Source organism: Plecotus auritus (assembly GCF_963455305.1).
Source record: "Plecotus auritus genome assembly, chromosome: 7".
NCBI lineage: Eukaryota > Metazoa > Chordata > Mammalia > Chiroptera > Vespertilionidae > Plecotus > Plecotus auritus.
Genome location: NC_137774.1, coordinates 71208480 through 71235871, shown reverse-complemented (window position 1 = coordinate 71235871; position 27392 = coordinate 71208480). Strand labels below are relative to the sequence as shown.

General features: G+C 43.8%; 2 pseudogenes across 2 annotated transcripts in view; both read right to left on the bottom strand.

Moving 5' to 3' along the window:
- LOC308252677 (ATP-binding cassette sub-family A member 17-like) overlaps window positions 1-22164 on the bottom strand; it is a 36703-nt pseudogene extending 14539 nt beyond the window's left edge. The window contains exons 1-9 of the transcript in view: window positions 22136-22164; window positions 18918-19080; window positions 16492-16793; window positions 13930-14018; window positions 13730-13800; window positions 13468-13662; window positions 12767-12985; window positions 5768-5912; window positions 99-105 (exon numbers count right to left, since the gene is read on the bottom strand). The product of the transcript in view is annotated as an ATP-binding cassette sub-family A member 17-like (transcript). The remainder of the gene's footprint in view (window positions 1-98; window positions 106-5767; window positions 5913-12766; window positions 12986-13467; window positions 13663-13729; window positions 13801-13929; window positions 14019-16491; window positions 16794-18917; window positions 19081-22135) is intronic.
- Window positions 7976-8306, bottom strand: LOC308253030 (F-actin-capping protein subunit beta-like; annotated as a pseudogene). Its single transcript has one exon. The product of its transcript is annotated as an F-actin-capping protein subunit beta-like (transcript).
- Window positions 22165-27392: the final 5228 nt, after the last annotated feature.

The following is a 27392-nucleotide window of genomic DNA, read 5'->3' as shown; positions in this document are numbered from 1 at the left end:
TCACAAATCCCATTTTCTGCAGTTTCCTTGGGGGAGGGGAGGCTTTGCCTCTGGAAGAGATGCAGACCAAGAGCTGACAGAACAGACTTTTTTCCTACCTGGCTCCTGGGGAACAGGTATTCCAGAAAGGTGACTGGTTTCAGGAAGCACAGGGTCTTGTTTCTACTCAGCTGACCAGGGTCACAGGGGCCAAGCCAGCCCTCTTCCTCCTTCTTCTGCCAGGTTCCCAGTGGTCACAGATACAGGCTATCACCTCGCTGCCCTGAGGGTGGATTAAATGGTCTCTAGTCAAGGCCATTACAGACCACAGGAAGGACGCTATGAAGCCATGTCTTTAATGAATTACACTCTGACCCACTCACCAATCTCGCTTCCAGTAGAAGCCAGAAAATCTGGTTTTCAGTTGCCAGGAGACACTGGTGTCAGTGAGGAAAAGCAGGATGATGTACACCGGTCCTGAGATGGCAAGTGCTGTCAGATACTTCCCCATCCCTAGAGACTCCCTTCCTTTTGAATTGTATACCCCTCACTAAAATAGCATAAACAGATCTTATCCAATTTGGGTGATTTTTCCAAGCTTTTCCTCACCTTTTACATACAGTAGGTACATTTTTACATAGTAGGTGCCTATCATTTAAAGAAGCATACTTGCCAAAACCGGTTTGGCTCAGTGGATAGAGCGTCGGCCTGCAGACTGAAGGGTCCCGGGTTCGATTCTGGTCAAGGGCATGTACATTGGTTGCGGGCACATCCCTGGTGGGAGGTGTGTGGGAGGCAGCTGATCGATGTTTCTCTCTCATTGATGTTTCTAGCTCTCTATCCCTCTCTCTTCCTCTCTGTAAAATATCAATAAAATATTAAAAAAAAAGAAGCACACTTGTTATCAGTGCTATTACATCATCCTAGCAGATGGTAAACATGAATAATATTTTGTTTTCCTGGCTGTATTTTGTTTTCCTGGCTGTAACTAATGTCCTATAAAATCATGCAGTAAAGTAAAAGACTTCTCCCTGTCTATGACAGTTCTTTGAAATGAAAAAAATTATGTTTGGTTCTTCTATCAGTCATTAATCATCCTGCAACTTCAACTGGCCACACATGTAAAAATACTCAGGAGCTTCTATTTTCCTTTTTTAAATCATCGATTGGCTGCCTCCTGTAAGCCCCCCTCTGGGGACCGAGCCCACAACCAGGGCATGTGCCCTTGACTAGAATCGAACCTGGGACCCTTCAGTCTTCAGGACAATGCTCTATCCATTGAGCCAAACTGGCTAGGGCTTAAATATATGTATTTTAAAATTATACAATAAATAGATACTCAATGGAAAAAAAGAGACATGTATGAGGTAGAAAGTAAAGAAACTTGCTTATGCCCCAAAACTATCCTATCTAATAAAAGAGTAATATGCAAATTAACCATCACTCCACTACACCCACAAACCATGCCCACAAGCCACGCCCACAAGCCAATCAGGAGCAAATATGCAAATAAACCCAACCAAGATGGCTACGGCCACAGAGAGCAGGAGGGAGGCTTGGGTTTCCCCGGCAATGGAGGAAGCCAAGCTTTCCGCCTGCCCTTGCCGGCATAGGCCTCCACTCAAGGCTACAAAGTTTCAATGATAGAAGATACATAAACCCAAACAGAAATGGCAGCAGCCACGGAGCTGGAAAGAGCAGGAGGCTAGGATTGCCCCTGGCAATGGAGGAAGCCAAGCTTTCCACACACCCTGGCTGGCCCAGGCCTCTGCTTAAAGTTTCAATTATAGAAGATACATACATCCCAACAGAAATGGCTGCCGCCACGGAGCAAGCAGAAGGCTTGGCTCTGCTCCAGGCTACAAAGTTTCAATTATAGAAGATAAATAAACCCCAGATACCAGGGCCTCCTCTTGGGTCACCAGGGGGCATGGCCTGCCTGCAAACCACTACAGGCCCCTCGCCCAGGCCGCCTCACGCCCCAAGGGAACCCCCACCCTGATCCGGGACACCCTTCAGGGCAAACCAGCTGGCCCCCACCTGTGCACCAGGCCTCTATCCTATCTAATAAAAGAGTAATATGCAGATTGACCATCACTCCAACACACAAGATGGCTGTCCCCATGTGGTCAAAGATCCTGCCCCCATGTGGACACAAGATGGCCACCACAAGATGGCCAGCAAGGGAGGGCAGTTGGGAGGGACCAGGCCTGCAAGGGAGGGCGGTTGTGGGTGAGGCCAGCAGGGGAGGGCAGTTGGGAGGGACCAGGCCTGCAAGGAGGGCAGTTGGGGGCGATCAAGCCTGTAGGGGAGGGCAGTTAGGGGTGACCAGGCTGGCAAAGGAGGGAAGTTTGGGGTGACAGGGCCTGCAGGGAAGGGCAGTTGTGGGGGACCCAGGCCTGCAGGGGAGGGTAGTTAGGGGTGACCAGGCCTGCAGGGGAGGGCAGTTAGGGGTTACCAGTCCTGCAGGGGAGGGCAGTTAGGGGCAAACAGCCTGGCAGGGGAGCATTTAGGCATCAATCAGGCTGGCAGGGGAGTGGTTAGGGGGTGATCAGGCTGGCAGGCAGAAGTGGTTAGGGGCAATGAGGAAGGCAGACAGGTAAGCAGTTGGGAGCCAGCAGTCCTGGATTGTGATAGGCAGTCAGACATCCCTCGAGGGGTCCCAGATTGGAGAGGGTGCAGGCTGGGCTGAGGGACACCCCCCATGCACGAATTTCATGCACCGGGCCTCTAGTATATATATAATGAACATTGACCATATCAGGACATATAGATCAAAATAGTAAAGATTTCTGATAAAGGTAAATACATGGACAATTATAAAAGTTGTATCATTATAACTTTGGTTTGTAACTCCACTTTTTGTTTTCTACATGATTTAAGAAACTAATGTGTAAAAAATTATTAGTCTACTAGAGGCCCGGTGCACGGGGGAGGGGGGGTGTCCCTCAGCCCAGCCTGCACCCTCTCCAATCTGGGATCCCTCTCAGAATCCAGGACTGCTGGCTCCCAAGTACTCGCCTGTCTGCCATCCTGATTGCCTCTAAACGCTTCTGCCTGCCAGCCTGATCACCCCCTAACCATTCCCCTGCCAGCCTGATTGATACCTAACTGCTCCCCTGCCAGCCTGTTTGCCCCTAACTGCCCTCCCCTGCAGGCCTGGTCACCCCTAACTGCCCTCCCCTGCAGGCCTGGGTCCCCCACAACTGCCCTTCCCTGCAGGCCCTGTCACCCCAAACTTCCCTCCTCTGCCAGCCTGGTCACCCCTAACTGCCCTCCCCTACAGGCTTGATCGCCCCCAACTGCCCTCCCTGCAGGCCTGGTCCCTCCCAACTGCCCTCCCCTGCTGGCCTCACCCACAACTGCCCTCCTTTGCAGGCCTGGTCCCTCCCAACTGCCCTCCCCTGCTGGCCTCACCCACAACCGCCCTCCCTTGCTGGCCATCTTGTGGTGGCCATCTTGTGTCCACATGGGGGCAGGATCTTTGACCACATGGGGACAGCCATCTTGTGTGTTGGAGTGATGGTCAATCTGCATATTACTCTTTTATTAGATAGGATAGAGGCCTGGTGCACAGGTGGGGGCCAGCTGGCTTGCCCTGAAGGGTGTCCCGGATCAGGGTGGGGGTTCCCTTGGGGCGTGGGGCGGCCTGGGTGAGGGGCCTGTGATGGTTTGCAGGCCGGCCATGCCCCCCGGCGACCCAAGCGGAGGCCCTGGTATCTGGGGTTTATTTATCTTCTATATTGAAACTTTGTAGCCTGGAGCGGAGCCAAGCCTTCTGCTTGCTCCGTGGCAGCAGCCATTTTTTTTTGGATTTATGTATCTTCTATAATTGAAACTTTGTAGCCTTAAGTGGAGGCCTGGGCCGGCCAGGGTGTGCGGAAAGCTTGGCTTCCTCCATTGCCGGGGGCAATCCTAGCCTCCTGCTCTTTCCAGCTCTGCGGCTGCCACCATTTCTGTTTGGGTTTATGTATCTTCTATCATTGAAACTTTGTAGCCTTGAGTGGAGGCCTATGCCGGCAAGGGCAGGCAGAAAGCTTGGCTTCCTCCATTGCCGGGGAAACCCAAGCCTCCCTCCTGCTCTCTGTGGCCGTAGCCATCTTGGTTGGGTTTATTTGCATATTTGCTCCTGATTGGCTTGTGGGCGTGGCTTGTGGGCATGGTTTGTGGGTGTAGTGGAGTGATGGTTAATTTGCATATTACTCTTTTATTAGATAGGATGTTTCTGGACACCCGATACATAAAGATGTATTATGACATCAATAATTGAAAGGGTAGGGATGGGGCTGTATAGAAGCAGGTTTTGTATGTTATTGAAATTAAGCTAGTATAAATTCAAATTAGAATGTTATAACTTTAGGATGTTAATTACATACAATCCCCATGGAAACCACAAAGAAAATAGTTATAGGATATACACAAAAGGAAATGAGAAAGGAATTATAACATTTCATATGATGTAGCTAAAGTAGTCAAATTCGTATAGACAGAAAGTGGAATGGCAGTTGCCAGGAGCTGGAGAAACAGGGAGTTAGTGTTTCATGGATACAGGGTTTCAGTTTTACAAGATGAAAAAAGTTCCAGACATGGACACAGATAATAGTGTGTGGAAGGCCTGGGGTGGGGCTGGGCTGGGATTGGGTGGAGAGGTCTAAAAGGGGGAAATGAGAGACATCTGTAATACTGACAAAAACAATAAAAAAAAGAAATATTGATTGAGAAAGAAAAAATGGTTCTGGAGATGGGTGGTGGTGATGGTCACACAACAATGTGAATGTACCTAATACTACTGAGTCGTGCACTTAAGAATGGTAAAAATGGGCCAGCCAGCATGGCTCAGAGCATCAATCCATGAACCAGGAGGTCATGGTTCAATTCCCAGTCAGGGCACATGCCTGGGTTTCAGACTCCATCCCCAGTGTGGGGCATGCAGGAGGCAGCCTATCAATGATTCTCTCTCATCATTGATGTTTCTATCTCTCTCTCCCTCTTTCCTCCTCTCTGAAATCAATAAAAATATATTTTTAAAAATTAAAAAATGGTAAAAATGGGAAACTTTATAGTATATGTATATTTTACCATAATTTAAAAAAATTTTAAAGGTGTTGGAGAGGATGTGGACAAATTGGAATCCTCATACATCACTGGTAAAATGTAAAATGATATAGCTACTATGGAAAACAGTTTGGTGGTTCCTTAAAAAGCTAAACACAGAATTACTGCATTACCCAGCAAGTTCTCTCTTGGGTGTATACCCGAGAGATTTGAAAACATGTTCACACAAAAACTTGCACATGCGTTTCATAGCAGCATTATTCACAATAGGCAAAATGTAAAAACAAGCCCAATGTCCATCAACTGATGAGCAGATAAACAAGTTGTGATATATCTACACAATGGAATATTATTCAGCCACAAAAAGGAGTGAAGTACTGGCACATTCTACAACATGATTGAACCTTGGAAATATTATTCTATGTGAAAGAAGCCAGACATAAAGGACCATATCTTATGAGAGTCCACTTTTATGAAATGTCCAGAACAGGCAAACCTATAGAGACCAAAAGTAGATTATTGGTTGCCAAGGCTAGGGAGAGAAGGGAATTGAGAGTGGCTTCTTTTTGGGGCCATAAAAATGTGCTGGAATTCGCTAGTGGTAATAGTTGCACAACCTTGTAAACGTACCACTAAATTGTATACTTTAAAAGTGTGAATTTTATGTGCATTATATGTCAATAAAAATGTAATTAACAAATTATATTTGCAATACTAACAACATTGATTGCACCCAGTCTGGTTCAGGTTCTTGGCATTGCAAAACTTTTGTAGTTTAAAGTTGTAATATAAGTTAGAGAAAGCCATCCCCAGGCAGTGGCCTGGAAGCAGTAAGAATGTGTGATCCAAGGACTCTGAGACTGTTGTGTAGTCTAGATCTGTGAGGGGAATAGAAAACATTAACTTGCCCAGCCGGCATAGCTCAGTGGTTGAGTGTCGACCTATGAACCAGGAGGTCAGGATTCAATTCCCCATCAGGGCATATGCCCGGGTTGTGGGCTTGATCCCTAGTTTGGGGAGTGCAGGAGGCAGCCAATCAATGATTCTCTCTACCTCTCCTTTCCTCTCTGAAATAAAAAAAAAAAAAAGACTGAAGAGAGGTCACAAACCATCAGTATCTAGCCCTCCAGCTGAAAGTGACTTTTCTTTGATGCAATCCTGCGTTGGATGCACCCTTTTCTGGCTCTTGTGTCTTCTTTCTTGCTTTACTCCTTCAGTCTGCTGGTTAATTTTCAAAAAAAAATTAAAAAAAAAGAAGTGGTGGGTAAAAGTTCTGTTTGCCCACCTGAAATTATCCTTATTCTACCTTTGCACTTGATTAACAATTAAATTAAGTATGGGCCTTGCCTTCTAGGAAGCGTCTGGGTTTAATCCTGTGGGTCTTTTTGCATTCAGTGTTGGACATTTGATGGATCCCTTCCATCTTGAGGTTTTTCTCAACTCTGGGAAATTTTGTTTTATTTTGTTGGTAGTTTCCTTAACTCCATTTCCTCTGTTTTCTCTTTCTGGAATGCTTATCAATTGAATAAAGTAGTATTTCCTGGACTCACTCTTGTCCCCTGCCTTTTCTCTCACCTTCTCTTTTTCTCCTCTTTGTGCTCTGCTTCCTGGGAATTGACTTTATATTCCATCCCTTCGCCTAAGTTTTATTTTGGCTCTTTCTTGTTCTCAAAGTTTTTTTTCATAGAATTCTGTTGTTTAATAGATTTAGTCTTTTCTAAGATTTTTGTTTTGTTTCCTGCATTTCCCTACTCCTGTGTTTTGTTGGCTTTCACCTCCAGCTTCCCCACCCCCAACCCCAAGCAACTCCCAAATACATGTGGAATCAGATTTCCAATTTTTCTTCTATCTTTCACACACCACAGTTATTTCATAAAATCTTTTTGTTTTACACTTTTTATACCAGTGTAACAAAAAGGTAGGAAGGAAAGGGAGGCAGACAGACAGTGTATTTTATGCCTATAAATGGGGGTGGTGGGGGGAGAGCGCGGGGGGCTGGGCAAACAAACACACACAGTCTCTCAAACATGATGGCAAGCAGGCCTTGGAGATGGAGATGGAGAAGGGTGCTTAGCGGCTTTATTCTTAGGCTGTGATGATGCTGTGCAGGGCGATGATGCAAGTTGTTGTGTGACCTGTTGTGGAGGGAAGGGACATGGGAAGGGAGCAGAAAACGAGTTTTCTAAGAAAGAATCTAATGAATGTATGGCATGTCTGGTTGGTGTGAAGCAGAGGTTTCAACACTGTTGCTTTCTCTTCAAAGCCTCCACCAGGGACCGGCCCGTGTGGCTCAGTGGTTGAACCAGGTCACAGTTCTAGTCCAGTCAAGGCACATGCCTGGGTTGTGGGCTCGATCCCCAGTGTGGGGGCATACAGGAGGCAGCTGATCAATGATTCTCTCTCATCACTGATGTTTCTCTCTCTCTTCTCTCTCTCTCTCCCTTCCTCTCTGAAATCAATAAAAGTATATTAAAAAAGAAAAGAAAAGCCTCCACCAGGTCATTCTTAAGAGCTTCTTGTTTTGATTTGTCTGCAAAAGTCTGCGAAGACCTCAGCCCATTGACAATGTCTTTGTTTTTTCAAATTAGATCTCATTCAGCGTACTTCTGACTTTGTTTTCCATGTCCTCTACCAGGCGCCTGGTATTGGCTACGTGTGGCGAAGAGTCGCTCACAGTGTCATCTTCTCCATCTGCCTGGTGAGGCTGCCTCTGAGCTTCATGGTGCCAGAGCCCGATTTGTTGGTTTGCAGCCACAGCATCGCTGAGGAGGTCAGCTTGTAATGGGCGCTGCGGCCACTGGATCTCTCCTGCGCTTCCACCACGTGGATGGAATCCCAGGAGCCTTTGATCTTCTTTGAGCCGTCTCCAGCCTTCTTTATGCGGACCACTCCAGCAAAGCCATGATCCAGATCCCAGAGGTAGACAGATGAGATGCCTCCTTCAAAATACCAGGTCTCCACACTGGTCAAAGGCATTGTTGGCTTTCACCTCCAGCTTCCTCAGCAGAGCAGAAGGCATGGCCCCATCTTCCAAGGGAGGGCCATACTCCATGGTGACTTATAGGAGTCCCTGTCTCTGTTATAGTCACACATACAGTAATCCTTTCCCACCACCTTGTCTCTGGTGATTTTCAGTGGCTGGTCAACAGAAGACAGGAGATCTTCGCATAGACTGGGGACCAGGTCGATCAGGTTGCTGAGGTTTTTCTTGACTAGCTGTGGGGGCGGGTACCTATTAAGTCCAAGGCACAATCCAGCTGCTGAGCACTCATGGCGGTGGCAGTGGCGGCAGCAGTCCTGGTCGCGGTGTCTGTGGCTCTCTTAGATGCTTCTTTATTGCAAATTCGTACATTTTTATTTCCTTTGCTATCATTTTAGTAGGGTCTCAGGAAGAAGAGAGCTCAGATTTAGCTTTCATATATATATATTTTAATCCTTACCCGAGGACATTTTCCCATTGATTTTTAGAGAGAGTGGAAGAGAGAGGGAAAGACAGAAATGTTGATGTGAGAGAAACACATTGATTGGTTGCCTCCTGTACGAGCCCCAACTAGGGCCGGGCTGGGAAGGAGCCTGCAATCAAGATGCATGTCCTTGACAGGAATCTAACCCGGACCCTTTGGTCTGCAGGCCAGTGCTCTATCCACTGAGCCAAACTGGCTAGGGCTAGCTTTCTTTTCTTGATTCTATGTCTACTGCCATAGTGAGCAGCATGCTAATGAGGTCTGTCAGGCATGTGTACAGAGGCCAAGGTTCAGCTACTACTAGTTTCCTTTCCTAGGAAGTAGGGATGAGCCCACGAAGGCATTGTCATGCTTTTCCCCAGACCAGAGGTGCAGTTTCTTGCCTATCTCAACATCCCTCCTGTAAGACCCACCCACTTTTCACCTAGTTTTTAAGTTGAAAGGTGCCTCCTGCTCAGCAGAAGGGCCTTGGTCCTTGTTACTACTGCATAGGAGGGAAGAGAAGAAATAGCACGAAGCAATCTAAAAAGAAATGGATCCCTGGCCGAGGGATCCAGAGAGATGTCCAGAGTCAAGTGCCCACTACCTTGGAAATCCTACATAATAAAAGCATAGTATGCAAATTGTCCCCTCAACCGGGAGTTCTTCTGGGAGTTTGACCAGGGGGTGGGGCCGGCCAGGGGAAAGGGAGGGAGGCCCCAGCTGGCAGCCAGCAGCCACTAGGGACTCTACCAGTGCACGAATTTCATCATGTTCCCATAGAACCGTGGTAGGCAAACTGCAGCTCGCGAGCCACATGCGGCTCTTTGGCCCCTTGAGTGTGGCTCTTCCACAAAATACCACAGCCTGGGTGAGTCTATTTTGAAGAAGTGGCGTTAGAAGAAGTTTATGTTTAAAAAATTTGGCTTTCAAAAGAAATTTCAATCGTTGTACTGTTATTTGGCTCTGTTGACTAATGAGTTTGTCAACCACTGCCCTAGAACATGACTTTGTTAATCCCCTTTCATCTGCCCGCAGATTGTTTTCTGTTCTATTTCAATTACAAATTCAAAACGCTATGGCTTTTTTTGATCCTCTCAGATGAAAATCATTCCGCCTCTAAAATTCCACAGGTGGTTTGTATGAGAACTAGAAAGGGCATCACAAAACTCTGGGATAAATTCAAGATAGATAAGAATACTTACATGTACAGCCCTTTGAGAGATATAATGACTCACAAGAGGAAAGCAGAGGAAGCTTTATTTCACATATTTTTTAAGTAAAAAAAAAAAAAAACACACAATAAAAACAACAAAACCCAGCAACAACAAAACCCAAACATCAATTTAAAGGAGGTGACCAGCATGAAAGTAAACAAAAAAGAGCATTACAGAGGTAAAATATGTTTATCCAACTCTGAACCAGAGAGATTTAGTGACAGAAACAAGAAAATGTTCACTTTAAGGTATGTGGTGTGAATGATGGCCCCCTCTTCATTTTCTTTTTTTAAGTCTTTTTAAAATTGATTATTGATTTCAGAGAGGAAGGGAGAGGGAGAGAGGAACATCAATGATGAGAGAGAATCATTGATCAGCTGCCTCCTGCATGCCCTTCTACTGGAGATCGAGCAGGCAACCGGGGCATGTACCCTGACTGGGCATCGAATCATGACCTCCTGGTTTACAGGTTGAAGCTTAACCACTGAGCCACACCTGCCAGGCTTCAGTTTCTTTTTAAACACTCACCTAGCAGCATTCTCCCAAACTTGGCTTATTTATTTACTCATTACCGTTTTTGAAACTGAAATAATTTATTTCAGTGAAATGCATGACCCTGAGTGGACAATCGGATGAATTTGACAAATACTTACACCTGTGAAACCAACACTTCAATCAAGATGTGGCAGGATAGCCCTAGTGGGTTTGGCTCTGTACATAGAGCATAGGCCTGTGGACCGAAGGGTCCTGGGTTTGATTCCAGTCCAGGGCATGTACCTCGATTGCAGGCTTCTCCCCGGCCTGGGCCCTGGTCAACCAATCGATGTCTTTCTTTCATAAGATATTTCTCTCTTTCTTTCCCTCTCTCTTCCACTCTCTCTAAAAATCAATGGAAAAATATCTTCGGGTGAAGATTAAAAAAAAAAAAAAAGATGTGGCAGGATAGTAAGAAGCTAGGGAAATTCCTTGACAACTGGAATAAGGGAAACTGAGACAAAATAATTAAACAAGGCCAAACAATTTTAGCAATTTACAGCCAGCTAATGAATCAAAGGGTTTATCGTCTCTAACCAAGGACACTTAGGAAGAAATGGTTTACACATTCCAGACTGTCTTGGAACAGAACGGCCTCAGGCCGGGTCCCTCTTCACTGAGGTTCTTTATGACAGTCATTAAAAATGAAACTAACCAGAAAATAACCCCTGACCCCTCTATCCACACATGTGGTGTTTTTTTGTTGTTTGGTTTTTTGTTTTTTGTTTTTTGGTTAATCCTCACCTGAGGATACTTTTTCCATTGCTTTTCAGAGAGAGTGGAAGGAAGGAAGGGAGGGGGCTGAGGAGAGGGGGAGAGAGAGATTGTGAGAGAGAAACATCTGTGTGTCTTGAGAGACACACATCCACTGGTTGCCTCCCACATGTGCCCCGGCTTGTGGGTGAGGAGTAAACCCAAAGCCCAGGTATGTGCCCTTGACTGGGAATCCAACCTGTGACCCTTCGGTGCATGGGACAATGCTCTAACCATTGAGCAACACTGATCAGGGTTATATGCACATTTTGATGAATCAACATATTGAAGGACACACCTGAAAAACTAAGAAATATGCTATTAAAATCCTCCCCTGAGACCTCCCCTAGGATTCCCACCAGCCAAAGAAAGATAAAAAGCCTCAAGACAAAGGAGCCACTTCAAGCTCTCGATAGAGCACACACACCCACACCTTGTATCTCTGTTCTTTTCTAAGGGTCCTCATGAGACTTGCAACCAGAGGAGCAATGGGCAGCAGCAGCTCATCCCGGGCTAACCCCCTGAACTTGTCTCCAAGGCCCCCTTTTTCTATGACTTTCTCTCTCTTGTTGCTTCTTCTACCTTAAGCCCTTCCTTTGTTTCATTGTCCCCAGCTTTAATAAACATACTTTCAAAATCACCAGAGTCAAAGTTGTGATATCTTTCCTACACAAAGTCAAGAACCCACTCACTACAGGCAGTCCTAAGGCAGACCTGCTCCAGGCCCAGACCCATCCAGTAGCAAAGACACAGAACGTTACCATCACTCTAGTGTAAAAACAAAAACAAAAAATACATGGAGCCCCTTTAAATGGAATTAGAACTGCTATCTCAGAGGAACTGCCTTGCATGTCTTATGCCTCAAGCCTTTGGAATGTTAAAACAGGACAAAATAATCTTTGGACTGAGCCTAAAGCAACACTGTGTCCCAAATAACTATTTGCAAGGATAACAAGAAAGCAGATATTATGACTCCTGGGCTGATGACTATCAGACTAAAAATCAAAAATATTATTTAGAATTAACATCACTAAGTTAGCTTATCTGCACCAACAGAAATGCCTTCTTAGCCCTGGCTGAGTAGCCCAGTTGGTTGGAGCGTTGTCCTGATATGCCACGTTCAATCCCTGGTCCGGGCACATATAAGAAGCAACCAGTGAATGCATAAACGAGTGGAACAGCAAATTGATGTTTCTCTCTCTTTCTCTCCAAAATTAATAAATAATTTTTAAAAAATGAAAGAAATGCCTTTCTTCTATTAATGTAATTGTTCCCTTCCCTTTCCCATAAATAACCATCGCCTTTGTCTCATAATTGAAACACTATTTGGGCTTCTGCCTGAATCAGTGCTTCCTAATAGCTATTCTTTTATCTCACATAAATGCCTGTTGCCTCTCACTTAGGCCTTTTATTTTTGGGATAACACCAGGAAGCTCCCTAAGGTCTCTATTTAGTCAACTCTGAGGCAACCGACTTTCTGATGATCACTCAGATCACAGGGTGCGCTGTTTTCTGCTCAACACCGCGTTGTGATATTCATCCACACTGCCCCATGTGGTAAGCAGCTGTTCCCTCTTTATTACTGAGCACAGTCCCTTGGATGAGTATAACCACTGTGTTCATCTATTCTCCTGCAGATGTGTGTTTGGGACATGGCCAGTTTGGGGGTCTTCAGACTACAGCTGCTGAGAATAGCCTGGTCTAGGGCTCTGGCAGACACAGCATCTGTGGCTGCTGGAGGAAGTATCAAAGCTCTGTGTCTTGTGTAGATATGATGGTCCTCACCTTTTTCACTTGTGGCTGAGACAAGAATAATCGGTCCAATGCTCACTCCCTGAAGGTTATGATGAGCTTAACACAAGTGCTACCCCCATTGTCAAAGTAGAAGCTGGTCAGGTAGATAAAGGAGATGATAGCCCAGCCATAGAGCATGAGCAGCAAGATAACAGCCAGGATGTTTTCCTGGTGTGTAAAAGCTTCTTCATTGCAGTATAAAAATACCACCTTAGGGAAAAGTGGGGGGAAGAATTTGAAAAGTTCACCGAGAGTCAATCCTAAGCACATGAGAAAGAACATGATAATCTCAATTTTAAAGACGAGTTGTTAGTAATACAGCTCAGGCAATTCCCTTCACCCAACAGTGCAGAGAAAGGAGACTCTACTCTGGAAATCGAGGGTTCATAGGTGTTTACAAAGAACATAGGCAGAACAAAGGAGGACTGGTCTATTCTACACAAATGACCAGTGAGCCATCAGGCTGCATAATTCTGTCACAAGTACTTGCTCCCTTCAATGCCCTAGGGAGCTGTTTCTGGAATTATCTTTTATGGAGGTCAACAATGAGGATGCTTTCACACCCTGGGTCACCAATCAGGGGCTGAGCTGCCAGCCTAGAATTCCGATCTGGTTCTGGTTCTTTGCAGGTTCCCCAAAGCAAGTCCCCTGTGACGAGCAGGGAAAGAGTCCCAGCACCATGCATCCCTCACCGGCGGCAGCAGATGGGGATGAGGAAGGAGATGAGGTCCCACAGTAGAGCCCAGAGCTAGAAAGTGGCCACATAAACTCCACTGATGAACTAGATGTGCCTGGCCTGGATGGATCTCTCTTTGATTGCCAAGATGGAAAAAGAGCTAGACAGGAAAGCTACACCGAAAAGCAAGTTGGTAAGTCCTTTAGGGCCCCTGGAAAAGACAGCACATGAGGAGAGAGGTAGCAGTTTAAGTAGAACTGCTCTCAGCAACCACCTACCAAAATAACAATTTGTAATTAAAACAAAGGAAGAAATAGGTGGTGAAGGGAGGAGCACTGCAGGTGGATAACTGGAGAGAGAAGTTGCACATGCTCATACAGGCTATTCTCGGAGGTCTCCATGGTTGACGGAGGTTGGGGGTGGCTGAATACCATCATTGAAGCCCTGGCACCACTGTCACTGTGGTTTGGTTCCTCACGTCTTCAAAGGAAGCTGCCACTAGGTCGTTCTGAGCAAAGCTCTCAGGCTCCTCTTCTGCCTTTTTCAGTAGAAACACCTCCACTGAACCTAAAAGAGAGCAGGACATCTATCTAGCTTCACCCCAGGACCAGTGGGGCAGGGAGGACTTGCCATTGCCACCCCCAACCCCTGCTCCTTCTGGGTGTCTCATCATCAATCCTCATCCACATCCCAAAGTGGGCTCCTCCTGACATGGCCTTGCCCTCAATTCCAGCGATCCCATTTGCCCACAGGGCCACCTCCTGCCTGAATCTCATGACCCTGGGACCTCAATAAAGTTCGACTGGAGCAATAAAAACAAAAGCAAAACTGTCTCATCTAGACCTCTTTTAAGTTTCGTTCAGATCTGCTTACTCTCCTCCACGGACTAAGTGGCCCTAATGGAGCTCCTTGCCTTCTGTCCCAGGGGTGGGCAAACTTTTTGACTGGAGGGCCACAATGGGTTCTTAAACTGGACCGGAGGGCCGGAACAAAAGCATGGATGGAGTGTTTGTGTGAACTAATATAAATTCAAAGTAAAGGAGCGGAGGGGAGAGCAAGAGAACCCTCCGCTCTTTCGGCTCCACGGGCCGGATAGAACAGCCGAACGGGCCGGATCCGGCCCGCGGGCCATAGTTTGCCCACGGCTGGCTAGCCCCTTCAGTCTCTGTGTGAGAAGACACATCTGATCACATTGCACCCCACTGAATAAATTCAAGTGAGTCCCGCTGCTCATGAGATAAAGCCAAACTCCTGCACATATCCTACAGTGCCCAATTGCTATTTAAACTGAGCTTCCTGTCTTTAAGGTCTAGCCATGCTGAAAGACTCATGTTTCCCATGCCTACAAATGCTCTTCTCGAGGCTTGGAATGTTCTTCCCCTTCTATGGGTCAATTTCTATTCATATCGCAGGCTCTTACTCTGAAGCCTCCTCTGACTGTCCATGGCTGAGATATGTCTATGTAATATCATAGCACTTCAATCATCATTGTTATTGTCAAATTCACATTATAACGATTGTCACTTATCCATATGACTTCTGGGCTAGAAGCTCATTCATGGCTGATAATAATAATGTTCATCACTGTACTTCCAGCATACAGGGCCATGATTCATCTGACATTCTGGAATCTTTAGTGCTGGCAGGGACCTTCAATCATAGCAATGACAATAATGATAATCATACCACTGACTGAAGGCTCACTGAGTGCCACCTGAGCAAATCCCTTGATAGGCATTCCCTCATGGAATCCTTGTGATTTATTTATTATTCTCTTCATCCTATCTAATAAAGAGGTAATATGCAAATTGATCATCACTCCAACACACAAGATGGCTGCCCCCATGTGGTCAAAGATGGCCGCCACAAGATATCTGGCAGGGGAGGGCAGTTGGGGGCGACCAGGCCAGCAGGGGAGGACAGTTAGGGTCAATCGGGCCAGCAGGGGAGCAGTTAGTATCAATCAGGCTGGCTGGGGAGTGGTTAGGGGGTGATCAGGCTGGCAGGCAGGCGAGCAGTTGGGAGCCAGCAGTCCTGGATTGTGAGAGGGATGTCCCAGATTGGAGAGGGTGCAGGCTGGGCTGAGGGACACACACACACACACACACCACACTCCCCCTGTGCACGAATTTTGTGCACCAGGCCTCTAGTTTGCATATAAAGAAACCAAAACTTGGTGAGGTAGAGCACTATGTAACAAGTAGTATACTAGGATGTTTCCTTTTTTGGTACCATTTTACTACATCATGTTCTGCATTTGATTTCTTTATTACAAAACATAATTTCATAATGTTAAAAATCAAATAATTATACAAGATTTATAATGAGTAATGGTAGTGCCCTGGCTTACTCTTCAGCATCCCAGTGCCGGCTCACCAGAGGCAACCACTTTCTAATCTTTTAGCTGGTGTTTCTACAGATTGCTAGCTAGATAGCACATTTATCTAGTGACAGCCTTTCATGGAAGCAAGGATTTTGTTCTCCATGACTATTCCTACTCCTATGGTCTTCCCCTCCCCTCCCTCTCCTCTCTTCCCTCTAGAGTTATATCACAAATTTGGTTTATTCAATGGTCAGTTTTGACATTATTATGACTAAGTAAAAATTATTCACAGCTGAGCCAAGTAGTATATCATGATGTACATTATATACAATGTCATACCCCCCTCTCTGTCCAGGGTTAATATCCTCTTTTTCTCATTTGTTTAGTTTTCTCTACATTTATCACCAAGTCACTCATTAACTCCCTTGATAGAAGTACAAATCTCCTCTCAATACACTCAAATATATCACAAAATTTATCAGTTTCATTTTTGGACATGCTTTAGTCCCTAGAAAGACACAACTTGGTCCCATTTCTAGGAACCCTCCCTTTCCTGTCACTTGGGGTTTGAAAGATGTTTTTTGTGTGTTTTTTTTCTGAGACTTCTGGCTATTCAGTCTGATTTCAGGGAGTATGGCATGCCCTGAAACCACATGGCTAGACTACAAGGAATCATAGGCCTGCTTCATGCCCCATTCTCCTGGGCCTGGTACTTACCCAGGATCTCCAGAGGAATCTGTTCCTCAGCCACAAGCATATCTGTAAAATGTTCTAAAAGCTGAGGACCCAGCCTGGAATTTGGAGAAATAAAGATGGAACAATAGTTTGACTGTATGTTTTTAGCGCCAGTTCGAATGGGACACTTCCATGTTTGTTCTGAAGTTGAGTGACGTGAGACTAACTATAATGATTGCCAGAGGCACCAGGATCTGTATCAATAGCATCATGATCCAGTTGCACCAAGAATATGTAACCTTTTTCAGGAGCATGGCATAGAACTGTTGGCACAGAACACTGAGCTACAATTTTTAAAAGAGGGAGATATACCATTAACATGGTCACAGATAGAAGCTGACAGGAAGTTAAGTAGCCCCTGGCTCATGTCCCACTGTATTCTCTCATAATTGTCTACCATTTTTATTTTGTTCAAAATTGGCTTCACGTTAAAATTCTTTGACCCAATGATTTGATTGACACTTGATGACAAAGAGAAAGAAGGGAAAAATTGGAAAGAGTCTGGAAGAGTAGTCTAAACAGATACCAAATGTAAACATGGTACAATTATTTTTTTTACCTACCAGATTGGCAAAAATGTTAAGTTGACGAGGATGTGAAGAAAATACCACTGTGTTAATTTGGTACAAGGAAACAAAATAGCTGGATGAATAAAATTTAATTTAATATTTACATAGTCCTCAACCTAGAAATTCCACTTCCGGTAATGTACCTACAGTTATACTTGTATAAGTATGCAAGGCCCTGCACAGAATGTCCCTACTGCACAGACGGTAAACGTCAAGTGTGTAGTCGTGTGCACTGAGATTCCAAGATCAAGCGTGCCTGGGGGTGGGAGATCCTAGAGGTTAGCACCACATGTTCCCACTCAGCTTCTCTGTGGCACTGTATGAGCTGGGACAGGAAGGGAGTCCTCCAAGCCTCAGCTGCCAGTGTTCCTTGTGCATGACTTGTCCACCCGCAAGCCTTTGTGGTGGTTGAGTTTGAGTGAGGCATTCCTAAGTTTCTGGCCAAAATACCAACTAATCCATGAATGTTTCTATCAAACAGCCCCCAAGTTTCCCACATTTGACACAGTGGAGGCTACATATGCCTTAAGTATTCATCAAAAGGCACTGCTATTGCCTGGCCTGTTGGGTGGCTCAGTGAACCAGGAGATCACAGGTTCGATTCCCAGTCAGGGTACATGCCTGGGTTTCAGGCTTGATCCCCAGTTGGGGGCATGCAGGAGGCAGACAATCAATGATTCTCTCTCATCACTGATATTTCTATTTTTTACTCCCTCTCCCTTTCTCTTTGAAATTATGAAAAAAAATTATTTAAAAAGGGGGGGGGGCGCGTGGGAAGGCACTGACTTGTCTGAAGTTGCACCCTGAGAAATACTTCCTGGGAAGACTGCAGAACTGTCTTCAAAAGCAAAGCTTGGCCAAGTGGAGGCTGGATAGAACCTTGTTGGGGGCTGCAGTATGGTCTCCTGCATAGTGCAGGTGACTGGCCTAGGTGACCCCAAATGCCCTTTCCAATCAGAGGCTCCATAGATGACAGCTTCCCCTTTAATATGTAACTCAAGATAATGAAACGATGAAATTAACCTCTTCGCTAACCCATGAAAATCAGTCTCGTTATTTTACAGTAATACCTTGTAGAAAGCTAAATTAAGACCGCCTTATAAAATTCACAATACTCTTTTTTTAACATTGAAAGAATATTACAGGTTGTCCCTATATTTCATAAGGATATATTTTAAAAATTTTAAAATTCCAGGTGGTACAGTACATGATCTGTTTCACAATGAAAAAGATAAAAAAGACAGATTAAATATGCTTTTTGGCCAGTAGATTTAGTGTTGTTGTTTTTTAATATATTTTACTGATTTTTTTTTTTTTTTTTTTTTTTTTTTTTTGCAGAGAGGAAGGGAGAGGGAGAGAGAGTTAGAAACATCGATGAGAGAGAAACATCAATCAGCTGCCTCCTGCACACCCTCCACTGGGGATGTGCCCGAAACCGAGGCACATGCCCTTGACTGGAATCGAACCTGGGACCCTTGAGTCCGCAGGCCAACGCTGTATCCACTGAGCCAAACCAGTTAGGGCTAGATTTAGTGTTTTTATTGTTTCTTCTTCCTGGTAGGAGGAATGGACAAGATCTTTGCTGTGATCTTTTCTGATACTTTCTTCCACTGTATTAATCCTGGTAAAAAAAGAAACACACCAAATTTTGCCTTTGAACCAAAACAGAGAGTATGGTATTGCTGAAATGGAATACAGCTGGTCTTTATGCCTAAAATTAGCATATTTTTTCTTAAGCCTTTGTTAAAAGTTGATATATACTTCTTGACAGAACACTAGCATGATTTCAAGAATTAAACCAAAACTGCTTTCTTGCATGCATTAGAAATATTTGCTCACCCCAGTGTTTGGGTGGATTGGCCGGCCAGATTGTGTTGAGAAGATCCTTGAATAAAGACGTTTAATTCTGTTAACAGGAACTCTGCTAATCAGGGGGTGAGAATGGACAGAGGGAAGCTTGATGGCTTGGAACTCTGTACTGGAATCTGCCAACTTACTAACCCTAAACCAAACAAAAAACAAAAAGAAATCAAATTCTCAAAATTGCAACACATTTCATTTTGTTTGAATTTAAAAAATAAAAGTCATGTAGAGTTTGAAAAAAATAAGAAGTTAGGCCCTAGCTGGTTTGGCTCAGTGGATAGAGCGTCGACCTGCAGACTGCAGGATCCCCGGTTCCATTCCGGTCAAGGGAACATGCCCGGGTTGTGGGCTCAATCCCCAATAGGGGGCATGCAGGAGGCAGCTAATCAATGATTCTCTCTCATCATTGATATTTCTCTCTCTCTTTCTCTTTGAAATCAATAAAAACATATTTAAAATACTAATAAATAAGAAGTTAAAACAAGAATAATAAAGAAAAAAGGAGCTGTGCCTAGATTATATACTGCTAGCAAGAATAGCTAGTTCTTTTTTTTAAAACATATTTTAATATTTTATTGATTTTTTACAGAGAGGAAGGGAGAGGGATAGAGAGTTAGAAACATCGATGAGAGAGAAACATCAATCAGCTGCCTCCTGCACACCTCCTACTGCGGATGTACCCACAACCAAGGTACATGCCCTTGACCGGAATCGAACCTGGGGACTTTCAGTCCGCAGACCGACGCTCTATCCACTGAGCCAAACCAGTCAGAGCAAGAATAGCTAGTTCTTATATAGACACTAAGTATTGAATTAACTGACCGATGGCTTTTCCAAAGAACTGAGGCAATATTAGCATGAATAAAATCATTCTTTTCCTTAAAAGACACCACATGCAAATTAAAACAGAAATGAAATATTACTTAATATCTATTTTAAGAAAAAGATATATTCGTTGTTGGCAGCAAACTGTTAATAACTCAAGAAACAAATTTTTATTCATAATCATTGCGTCAGTTATTCTACTTTTGGGAATTTGTCACAACAAAATAATCCAGTCCATTTTGACTCATTTTTCCCTTCAGTACAGTTCTGTCGAAGATGATGTGTTTGTTATCTATTGCTGCTACTATTCCAAAACTTAGCAGCGTAAAACAATACTAAACATTTATTATCTTACATAGTTTCTCTGGTTCAGGAATTTGGGAGTGGTTTGGTTGACTGGTTCTTTCTCAAGGTCTCTCTCCAGGCTGCAGTGGCGCTATTGGCCAGGGCTGTAGTCCTCTGAAGGCTTGACTAGGCAGAAGGCTGCAAGTACTACCAGGGTGGCGCCCTCCCATGGCTTGGGCTGGAGGCAGTGGTGTGTTAGCTGGTTTAACAGCTAGCTCTCTGAGTATTGTTCTAACAAGGATGTTGGTTGATGTTTTAATGAACAATAATTGAGATAGCCCTGGCCGGTTTGGCTCAGTGGATAGAGCGTCGGCCTGCAGACTGAAGCGTCCCAGGTTCGATTCTGGTCAAGGGCATGTACCTTGGTTGCAGGCACAACCCCAGTAGGAGATGTGCAAGAGGCAGCTGAATCGATGTTTCTCTCTCATCGATGTTTCTAACTCTATCCCTCTCCTTTCCTCTCTGTAAAAAATCAATAAAATATATTAAAAAAATAATTGAGATAAAAGTGAAACAACAGAGATGGATGTCAGAACTTCATTTGTCCATGAGGTGAGCAACATTTTTGTTGAATTGAGTAATACTTGTTTAATACTGGAAGAATATTTCCTCAAATTTCTGTGTTATGCCCAGCCGGTGGCTCAGTGGTTGAATCAGGAGGTCAGAGTTTGATTCCGGTCAAGGCACATGCCTGGGTTTCGGGCTCAATCCCCAGTGTGTGGGGTGGGCAGGAGGCAGCCAATGATTCTCGCTCATCATTTCTCTCTCTCTCTCTCTCTTTCTCTCTCCCTACCTCTCTCTCTGAAATATATATATATATTTAATGAATTCAAATTTCTGTGCTATCCTATGCCCAGCCAGCGTGACTCAGCGGTTGAGTGTCGACCTATGAACCAGGAGATCACGGTGTGATTCCTGGTCAGGGCATTTGCCTGGGTTTGTGGGCTTGATCCCCATTGTGGGGCGTGCAGCTGATCAAGGATTCTCTCTCATCATTGACATTTCTATCTCTCTCTCCCTCTCCCTTCCTCTCTGAAATCAATAAAAAAATATTTTTTTAAAAAAAAAGAATGTTGGTACACTAGTGTTGTTCCAGAGGTCCCTTAAACTAGCCTCATTTTTTTAAATATTATTTTTTCTTTTTGCTGTTCCAATTGGGTGTTCTCTCCTACCTTGTCTTCCATATTGTTGATTTAATCCTCTGCTTCATCAATTCTGCTATTGATGCCTTCTAATGTATTCTTTATTTCAGTTATTATATTCTTCACTTCTGACTGGTTCTTTTTTTTTTTTTTAATGGTTTCTATCTTTTTCTATCTTTCTGGTAAAATTCTCACTGTTTCATCTATTTGAGCATCTTTATAACCAGTATTTTAAACTCTGTATGTGGTAGATTGCTTGTTTCCATTTTGTGTAGTTCTTTTTCTCAAGTTTTGTTCTGTTCTTTCATTTGGGACATGGTTCTTTATCTCCTCATTTTATCTGACTCTGTGTGTTTGTTTCTATGTATTAGGTAGACCTGCTATTGTCTCTCAGTCTTGGCTGAGTGGCCTTATATAGTAGAGAGGCCTATTGGTGCAGTCTCCTTGATCACCTGACCCAGGTATTCCAGGGATGTCCTTTGTGTGGGTTGTGTGTGCCCTTCTATTGTAGTCGAGCCTTAGTAGCTGTTGGCACGTCCGTTGGTGGGATTGACCGTCAGGCTGACTGACTGTCAGGGCTGGCTGTGACTACAGCAGACAAGCTGTTGAGCAGGGGCTGATCCAGACAAGCCTACCCTTCAGGTGCGTCGTTTGTGGAGCTGGTTGGGTGGTGCTCTCGTGTGGTCTGAATCTGGCCACCAGATGTGTTGGTTCTGGAGCCTCTGGGAGGGATCCTGGTGGAGGCCAAGGTCAGTCACCATTTGTACCATTAGTTTCTTGGTGGGAGCTACAAAGTGATTTGTGATTGGTTGCCCCTTGTGCTGGGCTTGGAGGTGCTTGGGAGAGGCTATGCATTGAACTGAGGACAGCCACCACTAGTACTTGGCTTGGAATCCTTTGGTGGTCACCATGATGCGAGCTGAAGCCAGACGCCCTTGTGCCAAGCTTGTGGTCACTTAGCTATAGTTGTGCTCCAAGCCAACACTGACCACAGGTTATGCCAGGCTTGGTGCCACCTGATGAAATTTACAATGCAAGTTGAGTCCAGTTGTACTGAGCTTGGGACTGCTTAGCAAGAGGTAGAGGGCACACCGAAGCCAGTGCTGCTTGTTTGGGGTTTATGGACTTTTGAGAGATTTTAGGAAAGTCTGCAGCTTGATGCCCTAGCTCAGTGGTCAGCAAACTCATTAGTCAACAGAGCCAAATATCAACAGTACAGCGATTGAAATGAGAGCTGAAAACCGACTTCTGCGCATGGGCCACGAAGTTTCAATCGCGCTGTACGTGCGCGCCTGCATGTGGTATTTTGTGGAAGAGCCACACTCAGCAGGGGTGGGCAAACTTTTTGACTCGAGGGCCACAATGGGTTCTTAAACTGGACCGGAGGGCCGGAACAAAAGCATGGATGGAGTGTTTGTGTGAACTAATATAAATTCAAAGTAAAGGAGCGGAGGGGAGAGCAAGAGAACCCTCCAATCTTTCGGCTCCGCGGGCCGGATAGAACAGCCGAACAGGCCAGATCCGGCCCGTGGGCTGTAGTTTGCCCACGGCTGCTCAAGGGGTCAAAGACCCCCATGTAGCTTTCGAGCCGCAGTTTGCAGACCACTGCCCTAGCTGGTTTTGCTCAGTGGATAGAGTGTCGGCCTGCGGACTGAAGGGTCTCGGGTTCAATTCCTATCAAGGGCACATGCCTGAGTTGCGGGCTCAATGGCGGGGGGCGTGGGGGGGCGTTGGGGCATGCAGGAGGCAGCCAATCAATTATTTTCTCTTATCATTGATGTTGCTATCTCTCTCTCCCTCTCCCTTCCTCTCTGAAATCAACAAAAAAATATTTTAAAAAAACTGTCTGCAGCTTGAGCCGAGGCAGGCTGCTCATATGGAAAAGCCACTGGAAGCAGCTCCAGGGCACATGAGTTGGGTCAGGCAGGGTCTCAGGGAATCACCAGGATGGGTCCAATGGAGAACTCATATTTGATGACTGCCTGCAAATGTAAGCTGGGTGAAGAGAGGGGTCAACAAAGGAACAATGGCACCTGCGAGGGCTTCCATCTCCTGAGAGAACTGTCCTGATCCCTGCCCCTCCAGCCCTTGCCCTGAAGCTAATCAATCCAGTTCCTCCCTGTATATTCGTGGTGCTTTCAAGCTGCTGCCCCTTCCCTGGAACTTACAGAGAACAAGTTTGTGAGCAAGTGAGTTCCTATGTGAGCCTCTCAAGAGGAATGTGTAGGACTCCATCAGCCCTTTGTCTCACTCAGATTGCTGGTTTTCACAGCCAGATACTATGAGAACTCCTCTTCCCAGACTGGGAAGTTGGGTCGGGGGCTAGGAACGCTCACTCTTCAGGGGGCATCACCACAGCCAAGATATCTCCCCTGATCCTTATTCACCACACCTGTGTGTAGGACCTGACCAATCCATGTCTCCTCCCCTCCTTCCAATCTCATCTTGGCTTCTTCTTTACATTCTTAGTTATAAGACTTCTGTTCAGCTACTCCTCAGGTGGTTCTCATTGATTGCTGCCCTATAATGTAGTTGTGACTTGGATGTGGTCATGGGAGGATGTGAGCACAGCATTTACCTACTCTGCCATCTTGGCTGGAAGCTCTGCAATATCTTTTGTAGGTATCAACAAGTTGACTCTAAAATCCATATGAAATGGCAAAGGAGCTGGAATAGTCAAAATCATTTTGAAAAAGGAACAAAACTGGAGGACTCCTATTACCTCATTTCAAGAGTTCCTAAAACTACACTAACTAAGACAATATGGTATTGCTAAAGCATAAGCAGGCAAACTGACCCATGGGCCAAATCCACTACCCAATTTTTATAGCCTATAAACTAAGAATGATTTTGACAGCTTTTAATGGTTGAAAGAGCTCCCCATAACCACTATTACTGAACATTGAATAGCTTTTGAAGTCAGCTTTTACAGTGCTTACATGTGAAACATACTGTGGTACAGTCATTTTGATGACAACCTATGTTGTTTAAATCACAAGCAATAGCAAGCTGCATTGAGCACCTCCCATGCTGTCAAAAGATAAAACAAGGAGTGAAATCTTCATTCCCACACAAATTTGCAGCAGATGTATATTCCAAGCTCAAACTATTGTTCCAGCATCATTTATTTTTTTCAGACCTTGATTTAAGTGCAAAGAAAATTTTCATATTTCAAAATCCATTTAACTGGTCAATTAAGGAGCCTCCACATAACCTTCAATTGGATGTGATTAATTTGTAATGTAATGAGTTATTAAAAGGCAAAAATAAAAGAGAAGAATGTAACAGAATTCTGTCAATGCTTTTCAAGCCATAAATACATTCAATCAATATCATATCTTCAAAGTGAAATACACAAAATCTCATTACAGATCAGCATTACGAGTTGAATATTTACAATATTTACAATATCAATTTTGATGATAGGGAACACTTTGTGTTGTTTTTTTTTCTAATATATTTTATTGATTTTTTACAGAGAGGAAGGGAGAGGGATAGAGAGCTAGAAACATCGATGAGAAAGAAACATCGATCAGCTGCCTCCTGCACACCTCCCACTGGGGATGTGCCCACAACCAAGGTACATGCCCTTGACTGGAATCGAACCCAGGACCCTTCAGTCCGCAGGCCGACAGTCTATCCATTGAGCCAAACCGGTTTCGGCGGGAACACTTTGAACCCCACCTAACAAATATGTTGTCTCATAAAAAAAAACTCCATTTTTCTCATTAGTAGATATATATTACAAAAAAATTGTACTCAATTATTATATTGAATTTTTAAAATTTATCTTTATTGTTGAAAGTATATATTATTTTCCCCCCATTGACCTCCTCTATCCCATTTACACCCCTCCCTATTATATTGAATTTCACTAATAAAAATTCTGTGAAAACTTGTTTTGTCTCTTATATAACAAGTATCTATATGATATCCTCAATTTTGCCCGTTGACATGCAAAGCTAAAATTTTGCCCTTTACAGAAAAAGTTTGCCCTTTATAGGAAATTTGCCAAACCTTGGGCTAAAATTAGATCAAAGATACACAAATCAATGGAGCAGAAAAGAGAATCCAGAAATAGACCTACACAAATATAGTCAATTTTTGACAAAGGTGCAACTGAATGGAAAAAGATAGCCTTTCTAACAAATGGTGGTGGAACAATTGGAATCCATGTATGGTTAAAAAAAAAAAAAAGACCCACTTTGATCTATACCTCAATCCATTATATGAAATTAATTCAAAACAGAGCATAGAAAAAAATATAGAACATTTCTGTGACCTGGGATTAAACAAAGATTTCTTAGCTATGCCATCAAAAGCATAAAAGAAAAATTTATAGTTGGACTTCACCAAAATTAAAAACTTTTTCTCTGCTAAAGATGACTAATAGAATAAAAAGAAAAGCCACAGACTGGGAGAAAATATTTGCAAATCGCTATCTGACAAAGGAGCTGTATCCAGATGTATAAAACCCTCAAAACTCAAAGTAAGAAAACAACCCAATTATTGTTAATGAATTAAAACAAAAATTTAAGATGTTTCACCAAAAAGAATACATGGTTGGCAAATAAGACTATGAAAAGATGTTCAACATCATTAGTCATTAGAAAAAACACAAACTTAAATCACAATAAAATACTACTACATAGCTACTAGAATGGCTGATTTTAAAAAAAGTACTGACAAAGATACACAGCAACTGGAACTGTTATACTAGTATATTGCCAGTGACAATGCAAAATGGTACAGCTACTTGGGAAAATATTTTGGCAGTTTCTTATATTGCTAAACATATACTTCCATACCATCCAACAATCCCATCCCTAACTTTTTACCCAAGAAAAATGATAACTTTTATTTTCAAATGTAAAAAAAAAAAAATTATTTTTACACGAGAACTTATACACAAATGATTACAGAAGGCTTTACTCATCATCTCCCCGAGACTGGAAACTGGGCCCTTGCTAAGTGCCACGCACTTTTCTAAGTATTTTAAATGTTTTGATGCATCAAATCTTCACAACCCTCCTATGAAGTGGGCACTATATGATCCCCATTTTACACAAGGAAACCAAGGCACATAATGGCTAAGTAAGACATTAAGATTTGAGATTCAATTTGAGGCTGTGTGGTCAGATTCAATAACGGGCTTTAACCACTACAAGATGATGCCTCTCAATCACGGCCTGAAGGAGTAAGTGTACAGCCATTGATCTAAAATTTATCCCCCAATTATATCACTGTTCCTATGGAAACAATCAGAGGAGCCCTTTCTAAAACTGTGCATTGAATACCAGCAACTTGGACACTTCTGTACCCAAAACAAACAAACAAACAAAACATATATTGGGATAGATAGGTAGATAGTATTTGTATTCCTGCAAAAGAAATAGGAGCTGACATATTGGTTTCATTTAAAAAGGCATATAGCGTGGATATTATGTATCTATAAATGTCAGCCAACTATTGTAACAACTAGGTTTACTGCCTTTTGTAAAGCCACAAAATTTATGTGCCACCATCCACTTTAACTTTTGTTATCCATGTTGAGAAATGCCTTTGCCATGGCAACCCCAAGGAGTATGCCATGTAATTCCTCAGCATATATTCATGATATATGAATGTGAGTAATTTACATACCAGAAAGTGTTAACAAGCCCAGGAACCTGAACACTGGGTTCCAGTCTCATCTATAAGGTGTGACTTTGAACAAATTATGACCCTAACCTGGGCTTCCGTGTGGAGGGAAAAGACTAGATGGAGCATCTACCGTAGATTTGGCTTCTTTTTTCAATAGTAGCTCTAAGCAGAAATTTGATTAAATTTTTATTGTTGTGGAACATCAAAAATGTCCAGCCCACTGTGAGCAGTTGTTTCTAAACAGGAGTCCAGAACCTGAACTCTTTGCACATAACAAACTTGCTTTGCCAGTGACCTTTACACCCTCCCGATCATGATTACGATAATTAATAATAATTACAATAGCAAGCACCCTGACATGATTAAGAACAAATATATAAAATTACTACTCTTTGCAATTGTCTATCTTGATCTGTGTGGTCATTCTTCTTCCAGTACCCCCACTCTCACCTTCCATCTAGGGGAAATTCTGAGTCAGCCAACTCTGGATTTGGTG